Below are 20,004 nucleotides of genomic sequence, written 5' to 3' on the forward strand. Positions count from 1 at the left end.
AAACCCCATTTGCGAACATCACGCATGCATTACATTTCGTGGTGAAAGCAATATACATATACGTGGAGTTTATTGGCTGAACGGCGCCTCGCTTCTCCTCGCAATCTAGATCGGCTCATGAAGAAGCGTACACACGATATGCATCACGTGGCAAATACCAGAACACCGCACGTTTATTGAACCAGCGAGCAATGAAAAGGTTGCGTAATAAGCGATTCATATGCAGGTGAACGACGCAGGTAACGTTTCTTGCGCAATCTGTAATGTTATCTTTCCCAATGCCGAAAGACGACTTTATATGAGCCGAATCATGAAGGGTAAAGTGAAGAAAAAAATGTGTGCCTCGCTTTTATTGCGCGCTTCCAAATATGCAAATTATTTCGAATTCCTTGGCTCGTTTCACAATGTAAGCTTGAACACCAGATCACGCATACGAATAAATTTTGAGGTTGTTCTCTGCGCAGGCTGATCGCGTGGCACTATTGGTTTCATTATGGAAGTGTGAGAACAATGTCAGATCTAGTTTAATAATCTAAGCATCTGGGTTGATTTATGACGCAATAATTGCTCACAGGCCCATCCAATCTTATCTCCAATGTAGGACAGGTCGAATATAGTAAGCCAACGCCGTATAGTTTATGGATACCATATTTTCGAGTGAACGGCGGGTGTACCAAATTTTATAGATTACTCGCTTTTTGAAAAAAAAAATCGAATACTTTGCAACGACTCTCCAAAGTGCTGGCTAGTGCACATTTTTTCCTGACATCTTGTAACATATTATCGATAATATGATGCCATTTCCCGCAGACGATAACGGAGTTAAAAACAAACTTTGCAGTTGAGTACGAGTATCGCTTTATTTTTTTATCTTTTGTTCATTAGACACCCTCAGGCCGCTCAATGTGTGGCCGTGGTCAGTGCTATCTATCTGCATCGCGGTGCTTAACCTTGGAGGGGCTCAAAAGAGCTCATCTCTGAAAGCAGGCAATAATCTCAACAGCCTACAGGATTTCTCCTATGGCCCCTATTTGCAGATGAGCTCTCATTCACGGACCAGCCGGGAGCACCATGACGACGTTCCTAGCAGCACGACAAACAAACGATAATAAAGAGATTAATCGCGCGTCTATGTTTAATAACTGCTCCTTATCGACGGATCCTTTGAGGGGTCTCTTCTCCGGCACAAGTGAATCGATTGACCTGAGCAAACATCGGCTTCACGGCGCATCTCTAACAGGTGGGCGGCCGTGAAAGCATCCACCGAGCGCGACGATCCAGAGACGGCGCCATCAAACGCGCGAAAGAGAGAACGAGACCGACCGGGCGGAAAGCTTTCGATGCGAAAGCTGCGCGCTTTTGCCGATTGACGCATTCCCCGGGGTTCCCGGGCTCAGGTTCAGGTGGCGCCACAGGCGAAAGCCTCGCTACTTTGCACCGGGCGCGCTGCGGGCGATCGCACTGGCTTCTGCCGGCGGAACGCTCCGTTCGCCGACTGGGATTTCCGACTTCGATGCGACCGGCAGGTGAGCGGTTGCTCTTCTGTTTTTTTTTTTTTTTCAGCAATGCCATTTTTTCCCTTTCCTCTCATACTTATTTTCATGTCACTTGAAGCGATGCTCCTTTTCTTGTGACGAATGAAAGCGCGTGAGCATGACTTTGGTACTAATCGCTTAAAAAGGGTTCTTAGGGATAGAAAGTGGCCGGCCAGTCGCCTCCCCCGCTGGCTACCGGAACGCGTTATCGGGGAGCCGGCGCGCTCCCCCTCTTTCTCTCTATATAGCTGCTGTGTCAGCTGAATCTGGAACAAGCCGCTTCGCACAGGTTGGACAGAGCACATGATGGTGGTGTCTCAATTTCCGCAGTGGCAAAGCATGTTGCCCTTAGCAACGGTCTTTACCAGCAACATTTCACTTATTTCAAAACCCAGTGTGTCGATCGCCGCATTACCGAGAACCTTTATCTGACAGCTTTTTTTTTCTATCAAAGACGAACTTCAATAGCATAAAAACTGTTGCATGAAAACTATGCACGCGCGTGCACAAACAAATTGTCGCTATTATAAAGTTTGAAAGGCCTCGAATTGAAAAAAATGAATTGACTGAAGCGACAATGAGCTGCTCGCACATACCTGCGTTGCCTGAATGAGCATTCCTCTTCGTGTGTGATTTTTACACAGCATTGAACAAACGACATTGGACAACCAGCCACAATTCTACGTTTTACATTCTCAACGGACCTTAGTGCAATGTCAGTGATCCATTATGCTTGTCCCCGAATATCTCTTTACGAGACTTCTTGATCCTTTGCGATTGTCTCTTCCAATCATCGACCAAATAAGTTCTCCCGTTACAAAGTAGAACTCGGCCATTTTCTTTGAAGCGCCAGGCGATGGTTTTCGACGTCATTCGTCATACAACAGGGGTATTGGTTTAGCCAATCACTCTTTAGTGCAAGCATCAAATACCTGAGCGCCTCGCAACAAGTTTTCCTCGCAGTTCTTTTTTTTTTTTTGTAATTTCACTTGGCAAGCTGCTTTGCTTCCCACAGTAGCGTATGTGTTATTGCTATAGTGCGTAAAGAGTAAAACTATTCGCGTTGCTTCAGTATATGCCAGTACTTAAAATGTAACACGTAGTACGCAAGCGCTACCATTCTCAAGTGTATCAACCAACATTAATTGCATCACTTTTTTGTGCAGTTTCAAGGTGAATAATTCAGGTAATATAAGAGAAGCGTCACAACGCACGGTAAACTAAGTTGCGTTTTCTTGCGACGGAAACATACATTTAGAAATATTATATAGTTTGATAGACAAATACCATGCACTGAAACCATGATAGGATTAGTAGATTGAACAACAACGTTCGTTTATTGTTGTTGCTGGGTCATGTTTTTTTTCTTGTTATTTTCATTGCATTTTTGTTTTTTTTCTTTCGCTACGTTTTGATGTGAGACAACGCAAGGTTAAACTTACGTTGGTAACGTGGCTTTACATCTTTTGGGGCTCGAAGAGCGCTCAGAAACAGAAATGCAAGGTCTCCTCTATTTTGTTTTCGTCACGTTTATCGCCTTCTACTATCATATGCCCATTACCACACGAAGATGTTCCCCCTGGGAGATGCATAATCGCACGTGAATTCGAATATGAGAGAAAGAAAGTTGCGCTGTGACTATATTTGCAGGGTGACGCTGTCGAAAAACTGGCGAGAAAAAAATACGCAATATATAATGGCCCGATAGAATCACGAGTGCAGTAAACTATAAATAAGCCCTTTTTACACTACAAAGGTGGTTCAGTTACAACAGCTTTGTTGAGGTTCAACAACACATCTCGAGCTAGTCCATTGATCATACCGAGGCGAAAATAGTACTTGTACACTTGACGAGGACGGACAGATGAAACATAGAACGCAGGTCTACAGTGAGGTGTAACGGTTACTACAGTTAGGTAAAATAAGCATAGGTACAGCAACAATATGGCATCACGCAGCTACGATAATTCATCATAAAACCCAACAGCTAAAAAGAAAGGCCAATTATGTTTCGCGGCGCATCTCATCTACAATGTTGGGGAAAACCGAACTCCCTGCGAAAAGCAAAACAACCCATTTCCGCTTCACTATATACGCCATCAAAATGTATCTCCTACTTCGACATTCATTGCAGCTTCACCATTCTAGTAGTCCCAGAACAACGTGCCTCATCTCTCTACGGCGCTATGTCGAGCCCGCCGTTTGCCCCAGAAGGCGCAATTTTATCTCGTTTAACGCGGAAGTATTGTCTGCCGCGCCACTCGTTAGGCGAGGGAAGCGCATGTAGACGTTGCCCGGGAAACAAGCCATTAGTCGCCTCTAATCGCCGGCACTGCAGCTTTTAACGCGTCTGGGCGAGCGCGCTGTGGTTAGCGCGGGTTGGCGAGCGTGCGCCGAGGTAATGACGACCTCGCCGAGGCCCGTTAGCGCCTCGCCGTTGCGGTCTCTCAAAACTCGTTCTCACAGCCGTCTCGAAAGGAGTTCCTCCTAACGCGGGTTCCCCCCGGGAATTTCCTCTGCGCGTCCGCCTCAGAGCCACGGACGACGCTTCCATTGGAGCTCGCTTTGATTGGAAGACGCGCACGTGCATCGAAGACTCGTTCGCGGTTGTCCCACATCACAGATTTGTACGTGCATCGCCCTTGCTCGCCGCGCGTCACTCGGCAACTAATGAAGGCGGACGTCGTGACAGGCATTGCGGTGTGTCTGTGTCTATGTAGTTTTCAGTTGTGTTTTTTTTTTTTGTCAAATTTACCAGAGAGTTGCGTTGTGGCATAATGCACTTTTAGGGCTACTTCCCAAAACCACAATGCGATTATATGAAAAGCGCGGTAGTGGAGGGCCCCGGAAACATCGAGCAATACTGTGTTCTTTAACGTGCATTCACATTGCACTGTACACAGGCCTCTGTAGAGCTTTGCCTTCATTGAAACGAGGCTGACGTAACTATGATCGAACCTGCGTCTTTCGCATAAGCAGCCAAGCACCGTCCTGTTGTACCACAATGATAACGCTTCAATAATTCGGAGCAGAGATTCCCCATGTTGTCAGTATATCTTAACTAACACTGCTAAAAGGAACCATGGGCAACTCGATTCAACGTACTTGCTGCATACAGCATCAAAAAAAAAAAGCGGCAGACTTGAAGAATGTGAAAGAAAGCCATGTAGATGGCGACATACAAGTAAAGATTATCGAACGGTATGCTATAGTAACTAATATTGTATTAGGTGCACACCCTGCATAGTTCCTGGGGACAGGGTTCTTTTTTCTGGGGTTCTACGCGACATAAATACGCATAGGTCATTAGGCACACCATGGTGCGTGTGTGTAACTCCGGATGAATGTAACCACCTAGACAGTGTTGGCGTTGATAACGATGGTGGCGCTACCATCTGAGTTAGACTCGATGATTTGGCCGAGGGATTTTTCCCTTCGGCGAACCTTTTCATGTTGTACATTTCACCTGCAACGCTCTCGAAGCGAAGTAAGCGCTAACGCTTGACACGTTCTACAGGTACAAGTTTTCCTATTTTACGTTTTGAAAACGTTGAACCGTAGAGGACCAAGAATCAAGATTCTTTAGTCGTCGACGTCAAACGACCGCAAGTGAGTAATTAGTTGTAAACAAATTCAAAATGGCCGATCCAGGAAGTCCTTTTTTTTAATTTAGTGCATGCTCCCATGTATTCCTGCATTTCGCAGCGTGCGTCTTCCTGAAGAGATATGAGTCATCTTGTCTCTATAGCTTGCCGCACGCGCTTTACGTTTAATGCATTATCTTTTATTTTCTAATTGACGTGATGCGAAGAGATGTTGGCGCACAGATAGGGCACCGGCTACTCCTTAGCCCCTAGAGGTATCTAATATATAAAACACGTAAGGTCCAAGTCTGCAAGCGTAGCAAGTTCACAGCACATACAGTATACAATTTAGCATAACAGTTAGGAAATGCAATTTCAAAACAACGTAATCGAAATTCTTGACTTGTGTTTGCCGGCTTTCTCTTTTTTTTTTGGGGGGGGGGGGGGGGGGGATGAACGGGGGTACCAGTATTGAGTAGTGGGATGCGACTCATTTCCGTGCGCACACTTGCACTAAACACTTTGCACAGACGCACTCTATTCATATACAGGTTTGTCATAAAATTATTCGATAACAGTTTACCGAATGAACGAAAGAAAGAAAGGAAGGATAAATATGAGGATCACGAATTATTCCAGGCAGTGGGGCCGATTTTCTTTCTGATTTTGTATACGAGCTCACAGGTTGTCACAGGGGCAGCGGGACGCAATACGCTGTGATCATCTCGCGTTCGCAACGTTTGCCCGTTGCATTATGGAGTAGGCGGGGATTCCGTGGGAGTAAAATGACGCGACCTTACTCCTTTTGGCATCGTGCGAATAATGTCCTAACCTTTCTCGTCTCGCAACATAATAGACGAGAGCTAGAGCGGTTACAAAAGTAGCGCGAACGGTTGCCATATCGGGCGTGGTCGGCGTTATTTTGCGTACGCTGGGCCATAGACAGAGAGAGATCAAGATAGCCGGCATGATACGGACTTCTCGTGCTCTTTCGCGAGTTCGTCTTTTGCAGCGCGTGGCGTAAGCGGCTATGGTTGCATGGGCATTTTTTTTTCCCGGACTGCCTTGCACAATGGTGCCTTCGCGATTTGTTGTTTGATTACTGGATCCTTTTCCGGCTTGTGGTGAGCACCACCGTCACCATCTTTGCGCGTGCTTCAGATAACATCGATTATCGAGGTACACGATCTGCCGATTTTTTTTTGTATATTAAAATAAAAAATGAAAGAGTCATTGGCACTATTGCTTGTCGACGGCTACCTCTTTGCACCATTGTTGCTTCTGCGCCATAGGAAGGAAGGAAAACGAGTGATAGGAAACACAGTGATGTTAACCAGGTTGTCATAACCCGTTGGCTACTCTGCACAGAGAAGGAAGATTGAAGGAAGAGTAGATAAAGAGAGGGGGTGCACACACTCACGCACACAACTACTAACCTTTGCACTTGGTTGTAAAAATATGAAAATTATTATTCATGTGCTATAGTATATGAATACTGTTACATCATTGTCTCCTTGATGCTGCCAGTATGCATGGCAAATGAAAAGAGGTTAGAACAATCAATGGACCATGGAGGTGAATCGCCTGAAAATGAGATTAGACTCGGTTATCTCTCATTTTCTTCTTAGGTGACTATAACGTGTCTTTAATGTTCCTTCCCTTTCGTTCATATATTTTCATGGGCATTTCTACTGAAATTGACTGATTTATTTATTGATTGATTGAATTATTCGCAATTAGTGAAAGACTGCAAAAAATGAGATTCAAAGCACGAAACACTAAATGATATATATAAACACATATACGTATATAGAAGTGTAACTTGACCCTTTGTTGCCTGAATTAAAAACCGGGAAACAAAATAAAAATTGTTTTCATTTACAGCTTCAAATAGCAAGCTTTCGTTGATTCTGCAGTTACATTATGAAAAATTCAACTTTGATGCATTGTTTCAGGTATCTTGAAAATTCTTCATATGTCACAGAAGCTCTTTGCAATATAATAAAAAACGTACGTAGCATGTCATGTGGCACATATTGGGTGCGCACACACAAAATAAACGAAACTATAAAAGATATATTTCTTTTAAGTTACCCAGGCGAAAAACAACGAAGAAGTGAGAGCTGTTGCTCTTGGTTCGCGCTCTACGCCATCAGCTTCAAAACAATCGCTTCAAGCATAAAATACTTTACGCTGGACGGCGCTAGATTTGTCACGTTGAAAGCAAAGTTCCCCGTGAATATTTGACAGCTCGCATTATAGGTGGCACTCAATTCCTGACTTCCTTGCTTGAAGTTTTCTTGTTTGTCACGAGTTCGCAACACTCGGCGGTATGGGATTAAGGGCTCTTTTTTTTTTTGTTAGACTCAGTATTAGTGAGATCAAACTGATAATAGTGCCAAGGAAAGTATAGGAGATGTTATACGAGGTAATAGTAATGTAAATGTAAAGAAAGAAAAGTAGGTGAAAAGATAACTTGCCGTAGGCAGGAACTGAACCTGCGACCTTCGAATAATGCGTTCGCTGCTCTGCCACTGAGCTACCACGGCGGCTATCCCTACAGCCAATTTATTGCGTATATATGTGAATTTAAACGCGGGAGCGCAAATCAGCGCCGCCTGTAGCCATGACGGCGAATGTGGAACACTCTATGTCTGTTGGCGTCACGTAGCACGTGATCTAATTACTAGCTGGCAGCTGACCAATAGTATCCCTCGTATACCGTCTGAAGGCATCAAGTCGGCCAGGGCGAAACCCTCGCCAGAAATGAAGAAAAGAAGTGTAATTTAAGGGCTTGTTTATACGCCTGCTCTTTTTTACTTTTATTTATTTATTTTCTTATTTCATTTTGCGTCTATTCAGCAATATGCGACATTGAACCATTACACATATATTTTTTATGCATCACACAAGAGAGCCGAATTTTATTATTATTATTATTATTATTATTATTATTATTATTATTATTATTATTATTATTATTATTATTATTATTATTATTATTATTATTATTATTATTATTATTATTATTATTATTATTATTATTATTATTATTATTATTATTATTATTTCAAACTGATCCCCAGCCTATATTATTTGCTTTCCAGCCTAAGGAATAAAGAAATTATAATAACGATTTGGAAATGTGGTGAAGGATTTTACAGCAGTAAATGAGTGTGCAGGCACAAGTGCTCTGGTTTTGGCTAAAACCTAGCAGCAATTAATTCGCTTCGCTAATGAACGCTTAATTGGGGGGAATCTTCCTGATACGACTGAGCTGTATTACTGAGCTCCCTCGTCGTCTTCGGAGAGGGTGCGTCATGAAGAGCACTCCTCGGTGCAGCAAACATCGATTTTATCGATCTGCGTGAGTCAGATATGTACGTAGCGTCAGGGATTCATTAAAATATAGCAAAATAAATGTTAAACCACGATACCTTTATTCGTCACGCGTGCTCTTAGAAGGAACCGTCAAACTGTCGCCCTCATAAGCGCTGGAATAATTGCGAGTTTCGATTTTCCTCCCTCTCTCTTTTTCTCTGACTCTCTCTGACGTTTTTTTCTTCTTTCCGCTCTTGAAATAAGAGCGATAAAGTGAGCTTTATTCACCACTAGTCACGCATCGCTTTTAACTGTGATGAGTGGCTGCACAGTAAACGTCCTGCTGCGATTTTTATGGGTTTTCTGCTTGTGCTCGCAAGTGATGAACATGAAGAAGCTCGAGAAACTTCTCGAATTCTCTTTGTTGAATAATACACCGGGAAGGTTCCGCATTTACACATGTTATCCGCATATACACGTATACACGTCATGTTATCCGCATATGCAAAAACTCCGCATATACACGTCATGTTATCAGCATCAACAAAAAGGACATCGCGTCCTTTACACATCTTTGATTTCAAAACGTTCATCGTCGTCGTCGTCGTTGTTGTTGTTGTCGTCGTCGTCGTCGTCGTCGTCGTCGTTGTTGTTGTTGTTGTTGTTGTTGTTGTTGTTGTTGTTGTTGTTGTTGTTGTTGTTGTTGTTGTTGTTGTTGTTGTTGTTGTTGTTGTTGTTGTTGTTGTTGTTAGCTTTCAAGTTTCCAGGTATTCTTTAGTGCGACTTAACCAAGAGGGCTACGTCGCACCTCTAATAGTTATCATTATGAGTGATCTCAAAATTAATTCTAACTTGAAATGCACTGCAAGTTGACGTGCACAGAAAACAAACCCGATTGCAGCAGTTTGACAAAAAGGCGTGGTGTTCAGCGTGTTTGAATTACAAATGAAATAATAACATACTAGATAATATACGGCGAGAGAGAACGGTAAGATAAAGCCTTCCTTCTGCACACTATACTCGCTAGGTGGTCGGGTTCCTGCATACCCCTATTGTTAGCTGCTAATCTCGCATGCAATGAAAGCGAAGCTTAGCAGCAGTCATTTCAGAAGGGCAGCTATCGATGGGTGGGCTCATGAGGATGGTAAGCTCTAGATTACACTGACCCTACTGCAGGCTACTGCAGCATATTACTCCTTACCAAGTCAACGTCACCATCACATTTACGAACTTGACCCAAATATGCATATTAGATTACCACCAACCATAAAAAGGTGTACTACAATCTTGGTGTGAAATTCACTTGTTGTTACCTGACCCTTATTGGCCGTGCAGACAGACAATCCCGATTGTTAGGCCAGCGGCGCCCCTGCGGCAGGTGAACATATCTTGTGCGTCTGTCCACGGTTTATCGCGCAAAGAAATTGAATCGCCATCGTCTTATCGAAATGTACGTAGTAACAAGTTCCTGAAAAAGTTTCGTTAGCGCCGCACCATCTCGTGAACAAGCGTTATATTCTTAAAGTGCTGAACAACTTTTTGCGTGAGACAGAACTCGACAATAGAGGTTTTCTTGAATCGCTACCTTGCTCATCATCATCAACAACACCTTCTCTCTCCTTTCTTTTTCAAGCCTTCCCTTTCTTAATGCTCCAAAGCATGCCAGAAAATGGATTCAGGCTGACCTTCCACCTTTGTTGCCACAATAAACATTTTACTCTTTCTCTACACCAACTTGTTTGACCACTGGTTTCATAAGCAATACCATTTTACTTCTGTGAGTATTACGCCTATTGAGGCGTCTCTAAATAATAATTAGTCACCATTAAAATTGTGAAATCTTCTTTAAAGATACAACTGATTTATTTAGTCTGGTTTTCGTACTATGCGTGTAAATCTATTGTCCACGTGTTTTGTGTCTGGCCACAGCTGCCAGAATACACAAAAACCATATCGTTTTATATATGGTGTACACTGAGTCAATCATTTTTAGACGCCCGTTGAGCGCAGCAGCAAAGGGTCTCGCCTAACGCAATTTTTTCGTACGCTTACTACTTTTTTTTTCAATATTTCAATCCGTTATTGCTCTTCCCCAGCGAAGGATAGCAAATTGGACGCGCATGTAGTTGACCTGCCTGCCGTGCACTCTCCCTTCCTTCTCCTCCCCCATTCGCCTCACCTCCTTCTGCGGTTATTTCCCCCTAGCGTCTTCCTGTCGTTCCAAGCGTCATTCGCGAGTTACTCGAAACATCACATGTCACTGCTGGACAATCGAGTGCAAGGCACACACACGTCGGCTCGATTCTTCCCAACGTGCCACTAACTCGCTCAGCTGCGATGATTGATCGCGCGCGCACCCGCAAACCACCAATTTTGGGAGAGGTCGTCAGATTTCCCCGAGAACACTTTCGGACGCTGGCCAAAACCGTTCGGGATTGAATGTCGCGTAGCGACAGCGCGCTGCATTCGAGCACGTCACTCCAAGGGAATTCCCGCTATCCAGCGAACAGGCTGATGCTTTCTGGGTCTACGCGGTTTCGATTTCCTGTGACGTACTTACGTAGCTATCCCGTTGTTCTCACCACGTGCGCATTTCGTGCGTCAGTGGCTGCGGGCAACCAGAACTAAAACAATCAGAAGCGATGGTGTCTGCTTTCCTCTCGTCCTCATTATGCAAGTCTGGGATCCTGGACATTCGTTTCTGCTGGGAAGACAGTGCCGAACTGAAGAAATGTTGCAAATAAAGACAGAAAAGCTTAGCATTAAAGCGAGTTTATAATAAACGAAGAGGCGTTGAAAATAGCTGTGTACAAAAATAAAATGTCAGCTTATCTGATAAAATAGACATTAAGCTAAAACTAGTATTCTAAAATGTTTCAATAATGGCAGAATCAGTTTAAAGGTAAATAATTCCATTTTTATTCATTTCGATCAAATGTCTTGAAATTTAATTACATTATCAAATACAGCTAGCCAAAAGCAATGTCATCACATTACTATTCCTTATTGAAAGTCATGAAATTGGTTTGCAGCAAGGCTATAAAAGCTTCAAGTTCGGATGCTACGCAGCTTTTCTGTGGTTATCATTCGTTCTTACAGCTAATGTTTGACACTCAGCTAAAGCTCATACAACCGGCTTATCAGAACTGCATAAACATGAATTAGGAGAGATAAACGAGAAAAAAGGAAGGCAGGGAGGTTAACCAGACGCTAGTATCCGGTATGCTACCCTAAACTGGGGTTACTCACAAATTTAACCAGCTCCTGTCGATGAAACTGTGAAAGCTGGTGGCGCTTCCTTTGTTGGGAAGTAGCGCATTTCTATGTTTTGAATGTATTTCACATACTTTGTATTACTGCTCTTTATTTAACACTATTTTTCAAACTTTGGTGTGGTGATAGCTTTATTGCATCTAGATCATACCAATCTGAAACACTGGTTTACAAAGAAGCCTTTGCCCAAGATGCTCGGATATGTTGTACCACTGTTCATAGTTAAACACTCTTTGATAAGATTTAAGTTTGTAGTACAGCCACCACCTTTATAAATACAAAGTATCACGTGACAGTGGTGTGACTGTTGTAACACGCACGCCATTTTTCAGGCTGTTTTTTTTAGTGGAAGTTGTGTGTAGTGGAACTAACCGAATTTCCATGGCACACTCGTGTTTATGATGATGATGATGCTTTTCTAACAGACCACAGAGACTTCTGTGGCGTACATGTTAGCCCAGCTGGATATTGCCCTCATTTTTGGTGCACCAGTGGTGAGCTGTTGGACTTAACCGATGTCTGTGGCACATTTCCGTTTATGTCCCCCACAAGCGTTACCACAGATCACGGACACGAAAAACTCAACCTAGAGTGTTGAAATTCCAACTGCTGGATTTGTCATCTGAGCCTCTACTAGAAGACAATGCGATAAACAATAATCTACCACTTTCAGACCATGTGTACAAGCACAAGTAACAAACAAACAACTTTATTAACAGGTGAAACATGACGTACGTGTGAATATGGCCTTCACAAGACCATCAAGACGGCCCCGCCGCGGTGGTATAGTGGCTAAGGTACTCGGCTGTGGACCCGCAGGTCGCGGGTTCAAATCCCGGCTGCAGCGGATGCATTTACGATGGAGGCGGAAATGTTGTAGGCCCGTGTGTTCATATTTGGGTGCACGTTAAAGAACCCCAGGTGGTCTAAATTTCCGGAGCCCTCCACTACGGCGTCTCTCATAATCACATGGTGGTTTTGGGACGTTAAACCCCACATATCAGTCAAAGACCATCAATATGCTTGGTGTCTTTTTATGCTGCTTTTACAACTAAGCACGTAGATAATTGCGTTTGGAAAGCATTTTATAAGCGTATTGATTGTGACAAACACTGTTGCATTGTTTCTGCTGTTAGTTTTATCTCTGTAAATGTGACCTCTTCATGTTTCGTTCACCGCAGTAGCAAGGACTTTCGGAGCCATTCACTGGTATTACGTAGGCACGTGAGAACAGCATAAACGTTACACACAGCATTATGAATGAACTAAACTGGCCATCAGAGATATTAAACAAAACAAAACATCTGCAATACTGTGTGCTCGATAATGGCAACAGCCAGCATTCACTGTAGATTCATAATGTGGAGAGTAATTATAGCTCTGGAAAACGAACTACTGAGTAAAGTGATCGCAAATAGACGCATAAATAGTGGTCTGCCTACGGTGCATTGATTTTTCTACACCGCAGTAAGCCTACACAATAACACACTTGATTGATCCTACACGTTGTTTCACTTCAGTAAATGCTGGCGGCTTCAATACTCCTACATGATAAAAAATTAATAATGCCTCTCGTCGTGGAAACCATCATTTAGTGATTCACAGTAGGCCAGAAGGAAAATGGGCAGTGGATACACCATAAGCATTTTACTATAAAAGCTTAAAGTTTTGCTTGTTTGTCTTTACTTGAACACAACTTCCTAGTTATAATGAGGCAAAAAAGATGCTCACACGGTTTCACGTGTGCATCTTTCTTCGTCCGTGCATTACTGTCACAGGAAAAATGTATTGTAAACGTAAAACCACCATACCAAAAAATAGCGCTCGAAGTTTAACCCTAAGTTCTTTAGTGTCCCCAATCGTCAGCCTATCTTGTGTCCCAATGGAATGCAATAGTACGATTACCTCGGTGATTTGGTTCATTGACATAAAATATAAAAACACAACGAGAAAAATATGGGGCATGGAAGAAAAAGACAACGTCAGGTCTTTGCATGTGCCGTCTTTGTGGCGCACGGCTTTTATTTTATGCATTGTGCCCACCACAGGACAAAAGCCTCCCCCAAAGATATCCAGCGAATTCTCTTTTGCGGCAACTCGATTCCTTTCTATGCGTGAGTGAGTTAGTGAGTGAGCGAGCGAGTGAGCAAAACACCTTTATATGGTTTGTAGAAAAACGTGCATAAACTCTACATCACTGGCTAGGCCCACTCAGGGACGGTCAGGTTAAACCTCACCACGCTCTCACAGGCCCTCTGGACGCCCAGTATTTCAGAGGTCAGTTTCTTGGTCTTAATGAAGTTCTCTATTTCCTCTTGATGCGAAAGGAGGCTGGCAGAGAGGCAGCCCCTCAGTACATGCTAGGATTCCGTATAGCCACCACATAATGGGCATTCCGGACTTCGGAACCATTCGGGTTGTATTGTGTGTAGTTCCGCGGGGCTCAGGTTGGTGCTTGTTTGGAGCAGTGTGGTGGTGACAGCTGTGTGCTATTTCTGTGGGTGCAAATTCCTTAACTTCTTCACAGTACCTGAACCTCTCCGTCAGACGACGGCCCCACCCATTGGCCATTCTTCAAAACCTGTCCCTCGAAACTGCGCCAATGCGCTATTTTCAGTGCCCAACGAATTGGGCTAAGGGAAAAAGTGATTGATTGACATGTGGGGTTTAACGTCCCAAAACCACTATCTGATTATGAGAGACGCCGTAGTGGAGGGCTCCGGAAATTTAGACCACCTGGGGTTCTTTAACGTGCACCCAAATCTGAGCACACTCGCCTACAACATTTCCGCCTCCATCGGAAATGCAGCCGCCGCAGCCGGGATTCGAACCAGCGCCCTGTGGGTCAGCGGCCGAGTGTACCTGAGCCACTAGACCACCGTGGCGGAGCAAAAAAAAAAGTGCCACGAAAGGCAGTAGTTAGAGGGCAGGTGCGTGTAGAGCGATTCCCCCAGCATAATATCGGGTCTAGCGCCATCCTTGCACAATTCGCGCATCTATAACGCACGGTCGCGTGCACAGGTATACGTGCCGGAAGCCGGTGCGCCTACGTCGCGCGTGGGACCGAGTCAGTGTGCACAGTCCGTCAGGTGTCACGCGTCGCTGAATCAGTTAACGATGCGAAGCGGTGACTCTGAATAACATCGTGAAACTGGAATGACTCGGCAGTGGAATGACTCGTCACTCAAAGAGGCGGACAGCTGTTTCCCGCCGATGAGTCTGCGCTAGAATATGCGTAGAATGACGACAAAGTAACAGCGCCGTCTATTCTTGGGGCTCAGCATGCACAATGCGTTCTCCCTAGATGTTGTTCTAGGCAATGTCAAATTCCTCGATGTTGTAGAATTTTGGAAATGGTGTCATTTTGAGGATAATTAGGGAGTCTGCAGCAGATACCTGGACAAAACAGAGTTGATAACGGGGTGAACTTTACAGCATGACGAAATTCGACAGTATGTGTCATAGCACCTCCCACCCCCCCCCCGCCCCTGATTGGAACTATATATATATACCGAGCCCATTCCCTGCACATGCGCATAATTTTTCAATCATTTTGCAGTACATTACCTAGATAAGAATGATCTCAAAAGCCCGAGAATTTGGCAAAACACGTCACGCGTGTTTTAGAGATAAATGGGGATTTAACGTGGAAAGGCAATCATGGGGACCAAAATATAAATATCCAATTTGCTACCCTGCCATGTGGAGGGGCAACGGAAGAGAGAAAAGTAAGGAAGAAAAGAATGATAGAGAGAGAGAGAGAGAAACAGAGAGAGAGATTAGGTAGAAATACGTGCACACATGAGTGTCATGCTTGTTCAGCAGGGCCGGTTACTCGCAAAAACTTAACTTCAGCAGCACCTTCGTCGCTCCACGGCGTAAAGCTCGAGCTTTCCGGCATTCCAAAATGGATTGTTCAGCAAGCACCCGGTCGTCGAGGCGCGAAACGTATGTAGTATTTTGCAAGGTGAATGAATGCGAGAAGGCAGAGTGAGAGGGACGGGAGATGCGAACAAGCTACGTAAAAGTGGGGGGAGTTTAAGGGAGCACCGAAACCAAGATTGATTCGCGCCCATCATTAATCTCCATTTCATATGAGCAGTGTGAGAGTTCCGTAACGCCGTCGGAACAGGCTTTCACATCGGGCGAGAATTCAAGTTTGTCAGACAAACTGCTCGCACGAGATTATATAGTTCCAGCGCTGGCGGACTAGTTTATTACTTTATTTTATTCGAGTGAGCCACCGTTCTCGCCAGTCGTGGTCGCACTGATAACTTGAGTCTCTCTTTCTCCAAATTACATCTGGCTATATCGTAATTTCGTTTTTTTTATTTTTTACTTTATTTCTGGTCTCCCTCTTGGGAAAGTAACACATCTCGCTAAGGCACGAGATAATGAAATCCTTCTTTTCCCTTTAGTCTCCTATTTAATTTCGTGAGCGCACATTCTGGTCAGCCTCGTTCATCTTCATATTTATGACTGGGCAGTACTCACAAAAAAAAAGACAAAGGATAAAAAAAGTGAACCCAACAGCGCATGTCTTGTTCACTTCCTTTAGCTTTTGTCATTTTTTTATTGAACACTGCGCAATCTTAAGTGCAAATCCATACCACCTAGTTCACTTTACGTCAATTTAATGCTAGTTCCCGAGCGCACGGCTGTACTCGCACAATACATACTGGCACATGAACCCTAATTCCTTGACGTCATTGTCGTAATTGTATTTGAAAGTTTACATATAATACCGCTCTATTTTGACACGAACAAGTCGGATAACACAAACAGAAGCCGAGAGTGCGCCTCTATTGCTGAGTGTTTTTCATTATATATGCACTCGCCTCTGAAAGAACTAAATGTATGTTTTCCCATTCTGGTAGCTGTCATTAAATATTTATCAGCCGTCACAAGTACATAAAACAAGCCGGAAAGCCTCTTACGCATTTCACTGCTGTGCAAATATCATTGTCAATCTCATGAGACACCGCTAACTCTGCTAAATTGTTGAGACACACTGACGTGTTGGATATTCCCTGGTCACGCTTTAGAACCATTTTATTGCAATCGAAGGAAACATTGCGCACTGTGGAGCTCGCCTTGTTCCCGAACAATAACCGTCATCAATTTTGCATGTCTCGGCTTCCTTCATAGCTTACTTTGTTAGAGCATATTTAAGATTTGCCTTTCTTGAAAGCTTAAATTTTTAACGCTTTTAATGCTTTCTTTTTTTTCAGCTTGGTATTTTGAGTCACTAACGATTACCCTGTATCAGTATGATGTGAGGTTATTGACAGGAACGTAGCGATCGCTAATTGTTAAATAAAACAGATTCGCGGAAAATAATAGCAGAAAACACAGGCAAGTTAATATGAGGTTCGCTGCTCGGCGCTGAGGGAAGGGAAAAACAAAAATTCAGTTTTCATTTTTATGAGCAAAATGTCACACCACTCATGCGCAACGCCTGCTTTTTTTTTTCTTGAATGAAGACGTTATTGCAGATACATTTTAATCGCCCCTCGAAGTTGTTGTTTTTTTCATATCAGTTCAACGCATTATTATAGAAGGTGCCTTTGTACAGATAATTCTGCTGTGCCCTTTGTGCTTTTTTTCCTTCTTTCTTTCTTTCTTTTCATCTGTTTATATCCCAAAAAAGGGGTCACGTCGTTCACTATAGGCAGTCGTAAACGTAAAAAAAAATGAAAACAAGATTAAAGGAGTCGTTCTCGAAGAACACAGAAAGTCACCGCGTACGAACGCACAGGCGACATGTACTGTTAGCGTCAAAAGTTTAGGAACCTCACGACCCAAGAATGAGCGAAGTATTACTGCTGCTTCGTCTGAGAACCTTAAACTTCCAGCCTGTTATAGAGCACGCAAACAACATGTTTACTCTATAGTTCGATCGAACACACTAGCAATTTGCTGTAAAATTCAAAGTTTTCTCAGGCATTGTGTCCTTGAAGGTTGCGAAGCCAACTGTACACTACCTCAAAGTTGATGTAAGAAAACCCGTGCCTGTTTAATGGACATAATTGAAACGACAGTGCGCTTATAAACATGCTTTATAGATGTATGTTCAGGAAACATGCTAAAGCCGGTATATGCACGGCATGAATGATGTACCCGCAATTACACAATTACTACAAACCTATGTCAGCGGAAAGCTCTGGTATATAATGTTAAATAACGCACTCGCAGTTTTAAACGGTACAGCCACGTTCACCTACCTTGAAGAGAAAAAAAAGCTTCGAACGCGAAGCGAGTCTACTATGCAGGTGCAGTTTACACAGGACATTAAGCTGCTCAGAGATGCTCAGTGTAAATGAAAATTCGAGTAGGAAGAATAAACGCAAAATAATGACTGTGGAACACACAAATATCTGTTTTTTTTTTCCTTTGTAAGAATTTGCTGAGAAAGTATCAAGACTTAACCTAACTTGCCTGCGTTTAATAGTGTAGTAAGGTAGGCGTATGGAGGAAAAGTAGATGTGCATCGGCAACACAATTAGGACAACCTTGTTACTATCGTTTCTCTTTGGTTGGATTCCTTTTTTCTTTTTGGGCGTCTATGCCTTTTATTACTAGAGGTTCTTGCTAACATATTTCTTTTTAGGCGTTTATAATAACATGGTCTTGCGTGCGCCCACGTATTACTCTCTCCGAGTCAAGATAGCGTTTTCAGAAAAATAGAAACGGAACCGAGGGAATGATGTCGTAAATTTGATGGCAGCATCCACATTGTTTAATAACAGACTTGAGGTATAAAAAACGGAGGAAGGTGTCACAGTTGGTGAGTAAGCTTGTGATTTCATACTGCTCGGGGCACAAAATTGGTGTTTCGTTCTTTCCGCGTAATTCGAGTGGAGAAACAGACTAACACACTTTATGGCGTGTTAAGCAGTGTCAGCCGGTGGAAAATATTGTTTCAAAGCCCTGTCATTCATGAATATTGTCAAGCAATAGCGTTATCGCCCACTTACTTTCCATCATCAGCCTTCTCATTTTTTTTTTTTTTTTGCGAAGCCGACCTAACCACATTCAAAGCACTGGGCAAGCGACGCACTTCTATAAAGATTCCTAGCGCGTGGCCACAACATGCGTGCCATCAACGTCCGCTATCCTGATATTGCACGCAAATAGTTCAGACAGGCGGGGTTTGCGTGTCCAGCAAGATTAAAGTTTTTTTTTTTTCCCATCTACGTTGTTGTCCGGATGAAGAAGCGTGGGCTACGTCAACATCATTTTCTAACAATCTAAAGTGGCCGTTTGGCGTCGCCTCTATTAACCTTTTTTTTTACGCCCGAAATAAACAACTAGATATTAAGAGTAAACAAGCGGGAAGACGTTTATGGTGACAGCAATGATGGCTTTATTGCGTGCCTCCCTGATTCGCCAGCGCGAGCGTGGGCTTCTAACTCCTGGTAAAAAAATAAAATGAAGTCAGAACGTATTAGGGCTGGCACGCTTTTTTATCACATTTTTTAACGCATAAGATAGCCGTAGAGAGTGCGATGTGATGATTTAATAAAGTTTCCTTTCACTAAGAGCTGCCCCATTGCTTCGATTTCATGTCTCAAGTCAGCAGCGAAGATAGTATGGGTAAAGGAAAGCACCTTCACCTCTCATTCGCTTTCTCTCTTTGGGTGGGACAGTTGTTGAAGTGTTTCATTCGCCCTTCACAACGTCCGCCTCCAGGATTGTTTGTATCGTGCGAAATGCGTAAGAGGATAAGCTGCCGTGCCTGATTATTTATAATTTGAAGCAACGTTTATTGTTTCATCAAAATGTGTGGAATCTCGTGTGTCACAATGTGTATACTCGGAGACTACAGCCTCAAAATAATACATTACTGTTTGCAGCTCTGCCATATATATTGTAGTTTTGTGTGTGCAATTATTTTCCTGCGATGATGCCCAACTCTGTCGGTACCGCGGGTGTATGTAATACATAAATAAATCTGACAAATTTTCGGGAGTTTACGATGTGCAGCGGTTGTAGTATGTCGCTCAATGATAAATATGTAAGGTGCAAGGTTAAATAAAAAACATTAAGGCAGCTTCCCACTAGTGATGCAAAGTCTGAAAGAAGTGCGGAGTAAGACATCCATGATGATGATGATGATGATGCCTCAACTATGGTTCATACCCAGTCAGAAAAATTGGCCAAAATTGGTAATGTGAACTTCTTAGGCCTTTCGATGTTTCGCTCCAGTCTTCTTTCTTTCGTCCCTTCTTTGTGGCCTTTTCTCCGTTTCTGCTTTTTTTTTTTCTCTTTTCATCATCTTGTGATTTTTA

General features: G+C 43.3%; 1 protein-coding gene across 1 annotated transcript in view; it reads left to right on the plus strand.

The window, feature by feature from the left end:
- The first annotated feature begins 1,474 nt into the window (after window positions 1–1,474).
- Window positions 1,475–20,004, plus strand: part of LOC119188186 (uncharacterized) — a 202,142-nt gene continuing 183,612 nt past the window's right edge. The window contains exon 1 of the mRNA XM_075894730.1: window positions 1,475–1,526. The gene's annotated coding sequence lies outside the window, so the exon portion shown is untranslated. The remainder of the gene's footprint in view (window positions 1,527–20,004) is intronic.

The sequence above is a fragment of the Rhipicephalus microplus genome, chromosome 1 (genome assembly GCF_043290135.1).
Source record: "Rhipicephalus microplus isolate Deutch F79 chromosome 1, USDA_Rmic, whole genome shotgun sequence".
In the NCBI taxonomy this organism is placed as follows: domain Eukaryota; kingdom Metazoa; phylum Arthropoda; class Arachnida; order Ixodida; family Ixodidae; genus Rhipicephalus; species Rhipicephalus microplus.